Raw genomic sequence first — 12114 nt, 5'->3', positions numbered from 1 at the left:
GGAAGTTGCGATGTATCACCAAAGACCAGCACATGAATTTATTCAAACTCTGAGAGAAAGAGGGAGCTGTGGTTGGAGAAGAAGAAAGGAAAATTACACTTTAAGGATGATAGTTGACCATCTCCATTTAATGAGGTAAATACGCAACAGTACACGTACAGATTATGTTGGAAACGACATAGTAGGATTAAAAAAGGAAGAAAACCTAACATTTGTATTAGTATTTTTTAAAGTTTTTATTTATTTATTTATTTGAGAGAGAGAAAAAGAGAGCACACAAGTGGGGGGTCGGTGCAGAAGGAGAGGGAGAAGCAGACTCCCCACTAAAAAGGAAGTCGAATGAAGGACTGGAGCCCAATGCGAGACATGATTCCAGGACCTGGAATTATGACCTGGGCAGAAGGCAGACACTTAACATCTGAGCCACCCAGATGTCCCTTCGCTTGTATTATTTATTTAATTTTCCCAACCACCATACTCAGCGGGCCTCTTTATCATGCCCTTTGTTACAGATGAGAAAACTGAGGGTCAGAAATACTAAGTGACTTGCCTGAAGAGCCACAAGAGACAAGCAACAACATTTGGGCTTGACTTGCACAGCCTGCCCCCTATGCCAGGCTGCCCCTGGAGAGGGTAGGCATCTTCTTGGCGCCTGAAGAAAGGCTCTCATGCCTTGAGAGGCATGTGGAAGACCCTACCAGGAGGGTCAGTGAAAAGGGAAATGAAATGACAGAATTTACTGGACCCACATGGGATAAGGCGAGGTAAAGAGCAAAACAAAGAATGTACAGGGAGAAAGGTAATAAAAGAGCACCCAGTTTCACTTGGGATTTGGTGGCATTTGTGACTAAGTCTCTCAGCTTATGCCCTCTTGCCATATTTCTGTCCCTCCTGGCTCTCTTCCTTCTTTGTTTTCTTTGAGAGTTACCTCCTGACCTCTCCTGCACCCCAGAGTCCCATCCAGGGTTCATACTAACTGCAACTCTTTCTCTCTTCCTGATTTCTCAGACTTCTGGAAGAGTCTCCAAAAAACCAAAACCATAGTTTTAAAGATGCTGGACCATTCTTTCAGGGATTGGCCCCTAAACTTACCTCTAGCCCATTTAAGAAGTTTAAGCTAGGGAGTCAGGAGAGAGGATTTCTTTGAAGATAGTTACCAATGCCCCGTATACTTCCCACTCCAACCCAAATCCTAGAGAACAGGCTTGAAAGGGACCATTTGAGAGCTAGGCCTGCATTTCCTGGATTGTAAAGGGCCTAGAGACTGGTCACATCTGCCTTTGCTAAAATCTATCCCAAGCGCATATCAGGTACCCAATCAGTATGTGTTGTCTGATTGAAAAAATGAATGAGTGAATGAATGAATACCTGAAAAGTATAAAAGTGCAAGAGTGTGACGACAACTAAAGAAGAGACATACAGAGGAGACATGCACATTTGTGCGTAACAGTTACAGAGAGCACATCAGCACATGCTTGCCCCAAAGCTTACAGAATGAAGGAACACAGGGAGGAAACCAAGGCTATGTCAACTAAACATACTTTCCTCATATTAGACATTTTGGCAGAAAATCCCACAGTAGCCCAGGAGTTCTCCCCATCTTCCTTAAATAGCTCGGGCCTCAACTTAATCCTTGGGAATAAGACCAGAGGAAACATTCCAAACGGGAAAAAAATCATCATCATCATCATCATCATCTCTGGACTTAAAAAAGTGGTTATCTCTGGTTGATAAAAAAATTCTGGTTCCTGAGTCTTCGTTTATTGGCTTCAGTCTGGTGTGATTGTTTCTTTTATTCCTAAATGTTCTCCTTCAACCTTAGTCCAGTCCTTGCTATAACACAACACTTGACAGTAGAAAGGAAAGGTGACATAGTCTCACTCCCTACTCTAATCAGCACACTGAGAACTTTCCACAGCAGAGACCCAGGTCAAGTCCCCAGTGCTGCTGTTCGAGCAATAAGCAGCATTTGTCTGTATATCTCAACTTATTTTTTTTTTTTAATTGAAAGAGAGAAAATACACAAGCCCTGGTGCAGGGGGAGGGGGCGGAGGGAAATGGAGAAAGAATCTTAAGCAGGTTCCATGCACAGCCCAACACCGGGCTCCCTATCAAGATCCTGAGATTATGACCTGAGCCAAAATCCAGAGTCAGTCACTTGGGCCACCCAGGCACCCCCACCTCAGCTCTTTCAACATCAAGACTTTGTTTACTCATGGTGAAAATCCTCCATTGTGATTAAGTAGGGAAACTGCATTTATCTATCTACCCTAATGCCCCAGAATTCCCGAATTAACCCCTGTATCTGTGAGCTCCAAGATTCTCTTTAATAAACAGTGTGCTTCCATAAATACACCCAATTCAGCTACAGTAATAAAAGAGAAGTATGGGTTTTTCACGGGAATATACACTTGAAAGACCAAATCTAAATGAGAATCATCAAGGTGTGTCTTTGCACTTGAACTCTGAATGCCCTTCACCAGGATGGATTCACTAGCCCTTCTGATGCTCCCATGAAGAGGGAAGATCAAACCAGGCTCTGACAGTGACCCACACCAAATCCCACTATACTTCCAATATCCAAGTGATCAAATCAAAGCAGCCAGGGTAAACAAGCACAGGCTCTGTGATTTTCAAGATCTATTTATCCAGTCCTATTTGGAATAGGGAGAGATTCCAAGGCAAGGAAATTCCAGAAGGCCCCATATGTGGAGCCAAGCCTTTGATATAACTTTCTGTCGCTCCTTGCTTCCCCATGCAAATCTCTCATTACTCCATCCAAATAACTTTCAAAACCACAGCTTCCTCTCTGTCTTGCAATAAGAAAATCTGTGCACTTGTACTGGGATAAGCAGTGTACTAAGTACCTGCCCTCACTCCTCCCATCATCTGAAGGGAAGGAGGCCTGGGCCCATCAATAGCTCAGTTCAGTTTGTTTCTGAATGGAAAAGGGAGGATCAAAGGGACAGAAATATTCATTTATAGGGAAAAGCAAAAGAATTAAATATGCAGAACTTGGCCAAATGACGCCTGAAGGGGGAAATAAATACCAAGGAACGTTTGAAGGGTGTAACCAAACACCACGAAGAGGGACTTTTTTAAAAAGATGGTTCAAGTGGTTGTAACAAGGAAAGACAGGGGAAACCAAAGGAAAATCTGAACTCTTGAAAAAATTCTGCCTTCAGTGAAGGCTACACTATAGAGGAAACTGGTATCAATACAATGTCCAAACTAAAGCTTCTACTCTCTCTACAATTTGTATGTTTCTACTTCCTATCCGTTTCTCAGATGTGCTTATTTCCACTTGGAACTATAAGCTTGAGTGTTGCCTCTTGTGTCTATTTTCTCTGTCTTTTTTGCATGTACTCCCTGTCGCATGATTTGGAAATGGCCTGGGCTGGTGGCCCTGGAGGCCTGCAGGTATACATCGTTTGTCAGAAAGAACAAATAAGCTCAGGAAAGGTGAATTTAGGAATAAAATACCAAATGGAGAATCCCTCCATATGAGTGACTTCTATGCCTCAAACAGACCTGAAGTAAGTTCTGGAATAGACCTAAGTGCTTCTCAGTCTTCTCCAAGCTCTCTGGAGGGGAGATGGGTGAAGTCAGCTGAATATAGCCAGAAAATATATCTTAACAGTTTTCTCCTGAGATACACTATATGGCAAGTCCTTCTGGAATTTCTAGATAGAAAGAAATATGTACAGTGAGAACAGCTTTTCTGAGAGTCTTTCGACACATTTATTCCCAGATGGGCTCAGTGCAAAAGTGAAAATTACATTTTCAAGGAGTGAAGAAGTTTCAACAAAGGTTTGGTTTAAGTTTAAACTGGAGATTTAGGGCTTTCAGTCACCTGATTGGCTTAAGAGAGGGTCTAGCTTTGAGGTACAAGCTCTTATTTGGTTCATGCTATACAGCAGAAGGGACACCAAACTGGAAATCTGTAGAGTTCAAATCCCTTCTTCATCATTGAAATATCTGAATAACCTCGGATAAGTCACCTTTCTTTCCCAGACCAGTTTCCTTACATTGAAAAGAGGGAATTCAACTAAACTGGTGAGGGTTTTTTGAACATTTTTTTCCCTTAGGCAGCAGAATGGCTTTTTAATTATAATATTATGCTAAAGTCCAATAATACAAACTGTATCAAAATCTTTCTAGTTAAAATGAAATTGAGTGGCCCAGAACTTGACCTCGCCCCCCACATTGTCCACTGCAGGTCATGACCCTCAGGACTCCCCTCAAAAAACTCTGAGGCCCCTCCCATGGACCACCATCTCTCCTCAAGAAGAACACTTTGGAAGTCACTGGATTCCATGTTTCACCAGCTCTTTTCCAACTTTCGTTCTCTGCGGGTTTAAACATCAGCAAGCCAGCAGTAGTGATGCAGCTGATCCTTGAGACCCTGCTGATGAACAGATTAAAATGACAGGACCTGGTGGCCCAAGGGCTCCTTTACAGTTCAAAGTCTAAGGCAAACATACCCAGAAGAGAGGGAGGTATGAAAACAGAAATAAGAAAGTTGACATCCAATCTCTCTTGCTCTCTCTCTTCCCTTCTCACCCTTGAGTCTCTTCCTTTCTCCCCCTTTATCTCCTTCTTCCTCACACTCCTTGGACCTTGTAACTAGGAAGCCCAGTGAGAATACAAAGGCCAGGCCAGTTGCCTGAAGCCCTGCCTCATGGGATGTGACACAGAGAAATACATTTTCGGGAACTGGAGCCAGCTAAGCCAAACCTCAGAGAGGGGGATGCAGGCAGGCTCTAAAACTAAGCACAGAGGAGGGAGTTCAGGTGTTTGCTGGTGTTTGGGTGTCTATAGCCACAGTTGTAAACGTTCTAGAAATAGGAAGGTGCCTGGGGGTAATCCAGAGCGGAGAAGTCTTCTCCAAAAGCTCCCCAACTATGTAGGCTGGCTTCATAGGAAGAAGGACTGCTCATCAACCAGTCGCCCAGCTTGAAGGTGATACTCTTAAACACAGTTGTTAGGCATGTCCAGGGAGCAATTTGGCAAACCCATCAAAATATAAAATCTGTATACCATTTGACACAAACATTCCACTACAAGTATATCTCACAGATAAGACTTGCATGTGTGCAGAAAAATATCTCTGCAAAGATGATCACTGAAGCTTGCTGTAATCACAAAAGACTGGAAACTACCTAAATACTGATTGTTTGGGATGGAATGAATATATTTAGGTTTGCTCATACAATAGAATGCTGTGTAGCCTTTAAAAGGTATGAATCCACTCTCTATTGATGAGAAGGAAAAATCTTTAACATCTGATGTTAAGTGAAAAAAGTAAGGTGCAGATAATGTACACCAAATAGTACATTATGTCTTATGCAAAAAAAAAAAAAAAGAATATAGGTATATATGCTTGCATGTTCATGAATATGCTAGCTGTCTAGCATACACACAAAATGCTAATGGTTACCTTCAGGAGAAAATTCGAGGAGAGGGATGGGGAGATATCTCTGGCAGGAAAAGACTTTTTGTTAAATGTCCTTTCAAACACTGATTGAAGTTCTTCTTTTAATGTACATGTAGGATTTTAAAAGAAAACGAAAACAAGAATGTGTGTTAGAACAAAACGTGTCAAATCAATGTGGCTCTCAAGAAACCAATGTACATTTAAGACTCCCAAAATCAGCCAACTGTTCTCTTTACCAGAAAGTAGAATCAAATGGGGAACCCGGCTGTGTCACTAAGACTTAAACATTCCCAACCCATTTGACAGCAGTGAGCAGTGAGAAAAATACTAGATGCAACAATAGAAGACCAGGTTTCCAGTTGTGTCCTCACCACCCCAGCAGCTCACATTGCACTCTCAGCCTTCCTGCCCTCATCAATGGCCCCGTGAGGTAGGTGATCCCCAGCTTCTCCTCTCCTGTAAGAAGCACCATCCCTGGCAAACCGTGGTCATAACCTTGGGCTTCGGACTCCAAATCGCAGCCCTGCTGACCTGGGCACTATGCTCCATCTTCTAAACCCAAATTTCCTTATCTGAAATCCGGGTACTAATTCTACCTCCTCACAAGGTTTTGTGGGAATTAGGAGACTACACTAAGGACTCAGCAAATGGGCGGCTCTATCCGATGTGCTGCCCCCCAGCTGGTCTTAGTCTTTTTTCCTGGCTCAGGCTGCTGACCAGGCCACATGGACCTTCCTGCTCTGCTCCATGTCCATCACATCTGCTGGTTTCCTCCCTTTATAACATAAATCACAATTTGTAATTACCTTGAATATTAGTTCATGCATGGTCTGTCTGGCCCCAACTAGCATGGAAACTCCAGGAGGCTGGTGGTTTTCTTTTTCACACTCACGGCTCCAGCTCCAGCACAGTGATGGGCTGCTACAAATTTGTTGGATGAAAATATGAATAAAAGGGTGTTAGCTGCTTATAGCTATTGACCCTATAACAACTCCTTGCCAGAGGAGACTGATAATAGTTCTCTCTCATAGAGTGGCTATAAGAATTGCTAACCCCGCATTGTAGCTTTTTCAGAGTACTTCAACAGTGTGCCCAAAGTTTCCTGCTAATAAGTGACAGAGTCAAGATAGGAACCCATCTTTTTTTTTCCCCCTGACTCCAAATTCTGGTCTCTCAGCCACTAGGCTCTTCTAAGGCAGTATATTCCCTTGGCCAGAGTCACACACACACAACTCCTGCCTGGCTCCTAATTACATGCTTCAAACAACAATCATGTTCGACCTTTCAATTCTATACTGCCTGAAACACCACTAATGGGAAATCCTATAATGAATGGGAAACCTCACTAATCTATGCTATTGCACATTTATCCCCCGCAGTCCCCTCCTGCCGACCCTTGAAAGGTCTTTGCTGGAGGCAGAAAACAGAAGACATTCTGGAGCCATGCAGCCCCGCTTTGAAACATCCCTGGTGAAGCTCAGAATTATTCACAATTACCAAACAACAGAAGTGACTGGTTGTCATTTGAATATCAGTGAAGACATAAGAAGAAGTCGCATGCAAAGTCTTATTACATTTGGAGAAGGAAAGAGAAGCAACTAAAAAGAAACGGTGAAATCTTAGAGGTCGATTAATGGCTCACTGTGTTGTTGTTGGGGAGGTTATGTAAAGTTTATGAGCATTGCCTGCCTTGATGCTGTTTGTTGTTCGTGAGTCCTTCATCATTTGTAAAGTTCTTGCCTATAAACCCTGCAAAAAATACCAGAAGTTGTGAATAATTCTTTTGTTTTTAGATAGAAGTTCTACTATTGGCAAGCAGGAAAAACCTTTTAGACACAAAGGTTCAGAGGAAGAGAGGGAGAAATGTAAACACTGTCTTGGCCAGGATACTAATAATATATAGCACTGGCCTTAGAAGAGCAAATCACAGAATAAGCAAGCACCTGTTATTGATTAACCAATCATCTGCCTGTTCTGGGGAAGATGCCTTTGAAGCCTAGGCTGAAAGCCCTGAGCAAGGAAAAGCTTCCACATTTCTATGTTGCTCTCCTACAGTGGAATGGGAAGATAATTGTTTGTTTGTGCTCAAAATCCAAATAGCATATTCAGTCATCTAAAAAAAAAAAAAGGGCACCTGGGTGGCTCAGTGGGTTAAGCCTCTGCCTTCAGCTCAGGTCATGATCTCAGGGTCTTGGGATCAAGCCCCACATCGGGCTCTCTGCTCAGCAGGGAGCCTGCTTCCTCCTCTCTCTCTGCCTGCCTCTCTGCCTACTTGTGATCTCTGTCTAATAAATAAATAGTAAAAAATAAAAACCACAAAAACAAAACAAAACAAACAAACAAAAAAACCCTGCTCCATTCTCCCAGTGAACAAGTTAAGAGGTATGGTTTTTGTCTTTACCAATCAATTCATTGAAAATCTATAAATAATTCCATCTCCAAGAAGTCAAACTGGGACTCCTATAAGAAAAACACAGCTCAATGGAAGGCTATTTTGGACACATGTAAATGTGGTCACCAGTATTATCTACACATGCAAATCTTACAGGATCAAGCCCCAAAATAAACTGGCATTTCATTTAAATGGGTCTTTCAGTGATAGAGAGCTTCAATAGCTGAGGAAAGTGGCAAACAGCAATTGGCAGCTCCAACATGCTAGAGAACAGTGTTCCTCAAAATGTGGTCTGTGGGGCACCTGGGTGGCTCAGTGGGTTAAGCCGCTGCCTTTGGCTCAGGTCATGATCTCAGGGTCCTCGGATCGAGTCCCGCATCGGGCTCTCTGCTCAGCAGGAAGCCTGCTTCCCTCTCTCTCTCTGCCTGCCTCTCCGACTACTTGTGATTTCTCTCTGTCAAATAAATAAATCTTTAAAAAAAAAAAAAAAATGTGGTCTGTGAACCACTTTTATCATGAATACCATGGAAGCTTCTGAAAACACAGATTTATTTTTTTTTTAAGATTTTATTTATTTATTTGACAGAGAGAGACACAGTAAGAGAGGAACATAAGCAGGGAAGTGGGAGAGGGAGAAGCAGGCCTCCCGCTGAGCAGGGAACCCAACGCAGGGCTCAATCCCAGGACCCTGGAATCATGACCCAAGCTGAAGGCAGACACTTAACGACTGAGCCAACGCAGGGCTCAATCCCAGGACCCTGGAATCATGACCCAAGCTGAAGGCAGACACTTAACGACTGAGCCACACAGGTGCTCCTGAAAACACAGATTTCTAAGCCCCACTTGAGTCCTAGAATTTCATGGATTGGATCCATTACTCTACAAAAACAAACAAACCCAAAACCCTTCTCAGGTTAATATTTTATGTTCTAACATTTGAGAACTACTGATTATAGAAAGAAGCCACTTGCTCAGGACAAGGAACCTAGGCTTCTCACAACTACATGACATAGAACAATATGTGGACAATAGCGAAAACAAACTGCTACTTTGGTAGAAACAATAAGGGAACTATCTCTATAGAATAATCTAAACCACAGTTTACAGACACCTCATTTCACCTTTTCCTCTTCTTTTAATAAAGCAAATGGGGACTTTATCAGGCACAGAAATTCTCACTTCCTTTTACTATAAGAAACAAGAGGTCATTTCATGCACATAAAAACTGAAAGCAAGAAGAATAATGTACTTAGAGGCAAAAAGAAATGACGAAATGGAGTTCTGGACATTAGCTCATAAAACAATTATTAAATCAGTAGCATTTCCAGTTTGAGCATTATAGTGTCATTCAAGTGGAGTTTTCCTTTGGGCAGCTGAGTATTCTGGCCTCAAACTCAAGAAGAGCTCTAGAGTCAAAAGCACATAAGTGATACTAGAAGCCTCGAGCATAAATGTGTAGAACGGGGGCAAGTGGATGGCTCAGTTGGTTAAGTGTCTGACCTTGGCTCGGGTCATAAACCCAGCATCCTGGGATTGAGCCCCAAATTGCGGGGGGCGGGGGGGGGGTGTTGTCCCTGCTCAGCAGGGAGTCTGTTCTCCCTCTCCTCTGCCCCTCCCCTCACTCATGGTGTGTGTGTGTGTGTGCATGTGCGCGGGCCTCTGTCTCTCTCTCAAATAAATAAAATCTTTAAAAATAAATAAATAGAGTAGAATGGCAAAAGAAGAATAAGCACAGAAACTTTGAGAGCCTCTGAAAGAAAATTCCTCAGGATAGAATAGGGGATAATGATGATCCAGAAAGAACAAAGAGAGCCAAGAGAGTGATGTGATGTGATGGAAACCAAAGGGAAAAACATCAAGAAAAAGGAATGATCGATATGCTGTCAAATACAAAAGGAAGAGCATGTAATTGAAGTCCAGAAAGTACCCAGTGAATTTGCTAACTGGATCACTCGTAATCTCTGTAAGAGATGCCTTCATAGAACACTGTGGTAGGAAGCCAGATTGCAGAGATGTGAGGAGCAAGGAAGATGAGGAAGTCCAGGTAAGAGGTACAATAAAAGACATTTGACTAGGGAGAAAGAAGTTGTGGTATGCAGAGAGGGATGTTTAAGAAGGAAGGACAGGTATTTATTTACATAGTAAGAAAATGAATCTACGCAGAGAAAAACAATAAAGATAGAGAATGGAGTGGGGATAATGTATGGACCAACTCCAGGGAAAAGAAGAGGAAGTGTGATATAAAACACTGAGAGACAATTGCCTTTAAACCGGAGAACAGATGTTCAGAGGAATACTTTATTTGGATACCAGAGTGAAAGATAAGTTAGCAGGTGAGAAAGGAAAAACAATGAGTAAGGTCACAACTGATGACCTCATTGTTCCCTCCAAGATAAAAAAAAAAAAAAAAAAAAAAAAAAGGGCATCTCCTTAGAAAGGAGGTGGAGGGCTTAAAGCAGACGGCTTGAGGAGATGAGGGGACTTAGAATAGCTATTATAGTACATGGGAGAGAAAGCTGACCAGAGGCAAGTGGAAAGACTGATAAGCCAAAGTGAGGCCTAGTTAAGGTCAGATACAGTGAGTTGGACCAACTGCAAAACTGTGCAATCCTCTTCAGCAGGATTTGGTACCCTGGCAACAGAAGCAGAAAAGATCACAAAAGTAGGCACCTTAAGTACAGCAGAGGTGAAGGTCATGACAGTCAAAGAGAATAAATAATTTCTGGTGGAAATGGAAATTGGAGTCAATCAGGAAATGGAATAAAAAATAAACCTATCAGCTAGGTTCCAAAGCCCTCATAAATGTTGAGTAAGCCAACATTCATGACGAGGAACAGGGGAAGTAGCATAGCTAGACCACATAAATTTCAAAGGAAAAGAGACTTTTGCATGAGTATCCAAAAGAAATGGTTTCATGGGACATGAAGAAACACAAACACATCCCTTGGCCTACTGATGTGTGGAATATAAAGTATTTCCTCAAAAGGGCCACTGAGGAAGTGGGGTCTAGGGAAGAATAAATTTCAGCTAAAGAAAAACGTAAAGAGAATATTCTGTAAGAAGTCTAGGATATAGAAAGTTTCATTTAAAATCAAATCGGGTTTAGAGAGTGCAGTAGAGGGTGACATGGAAGTAAACGATGGGGCTGGGTCAGTGAGCAGGGAATCCATAGCAGTGGGGAGGACAATGAGGGTTCAAAAGGAGTTTCTTGCTCTTAGGCCCCACTCCACTCAATTCCAGTCAACTCCTAACCTTATGGTGTTCCCCTCTCAGACTGCTGGGTTCCCCCATCACCGCCCCTTCAATATGACAGATCATGCCTTCCTAGCTTACTAGGAAGACCTTTTATCAACACGTTCCTGGCTGCTTACGGGAAGAAACCCAGCCCCACCTTAGTGTGCCAGGATGCCCTATCACTAACTCAGGATCTGGGTCCTATTCTTTGTCCACCATCTTCCCTGAACTTACTTTTCATCACAACCTAAGCTCTGAACTTTATCTCCATCCTTACCTCTGGAATAAGATCCTGGTCTCTGATCAAATTTCCCTAGTGCACAATACCATGTTCAACTTAACAGAGGCCTGACTCAGCTGGCTTTATGCAAATACATCCCTGGACTCTGCGCGTAACCCTGCATAGACCCAAAGGGCCACCAATTATGACCTTTCCTGTACCCTGCTGAGATGTAGCCCACGACCCCACATCCAACCTCCTTCAAGGATTTTTCTCTTCTTCTCCTTTATTCAGGTTACTGGCAATGCTGGGACAATGATGTCAACCCCACGCTAACTGTGACATTGAGGGAGTGGGGCAAACCACTCTGATATGATCAGTGAGGGGGCAAATTAAACTCAAGAGAAGTGGCCAGGCCACTTAAATGTGTGATTGTCAGGAAGGCAGTGGCTAGGTACAGTCAGATATGTGCCACAGTTTTAGATTTCCAAATCCTCAGATAAGAAGATATCAGCATGATCACATTGTCGGAGACTCTTGATAGAGGAGAGGGAACAAGAGGATTAGGAAATGTCTGAAAAATTCAATTCCAACAAAACCATTACAAATGTCAAACAACTAACTCATGACATAAAAATACAAATAGCCACAGACAGGAAAAATGTTCAGTGTTACTAGCGATCAAAAGAATGCAAATTATAATAGGCCTCCAGGTTTTACCTAGACAATTAGCAGAAATTTTAATAAAAATTATTGAGTTAATAAGAATGCAGGAAAACTGGTAATGTTACATATGACTAGAAAGAATATGCATTATCATCTCCTTCTCAG

The sequence above is a fragment of the Mustela nivalis genome (assembly GCF_964662115.1).
Source record: "Mustela nivalis genome assembly, chromosome: 3".
NCBI lineage: Eukaryota > Metazoa > Chordata > Mammalia > Carnivora > Mustelidae > Mustela > Mustela nivalis.
The sequence above is the reverse complement of the archived record's forward strand: the minus strand, read 5'-3'. Positions refer to the sequence as shown.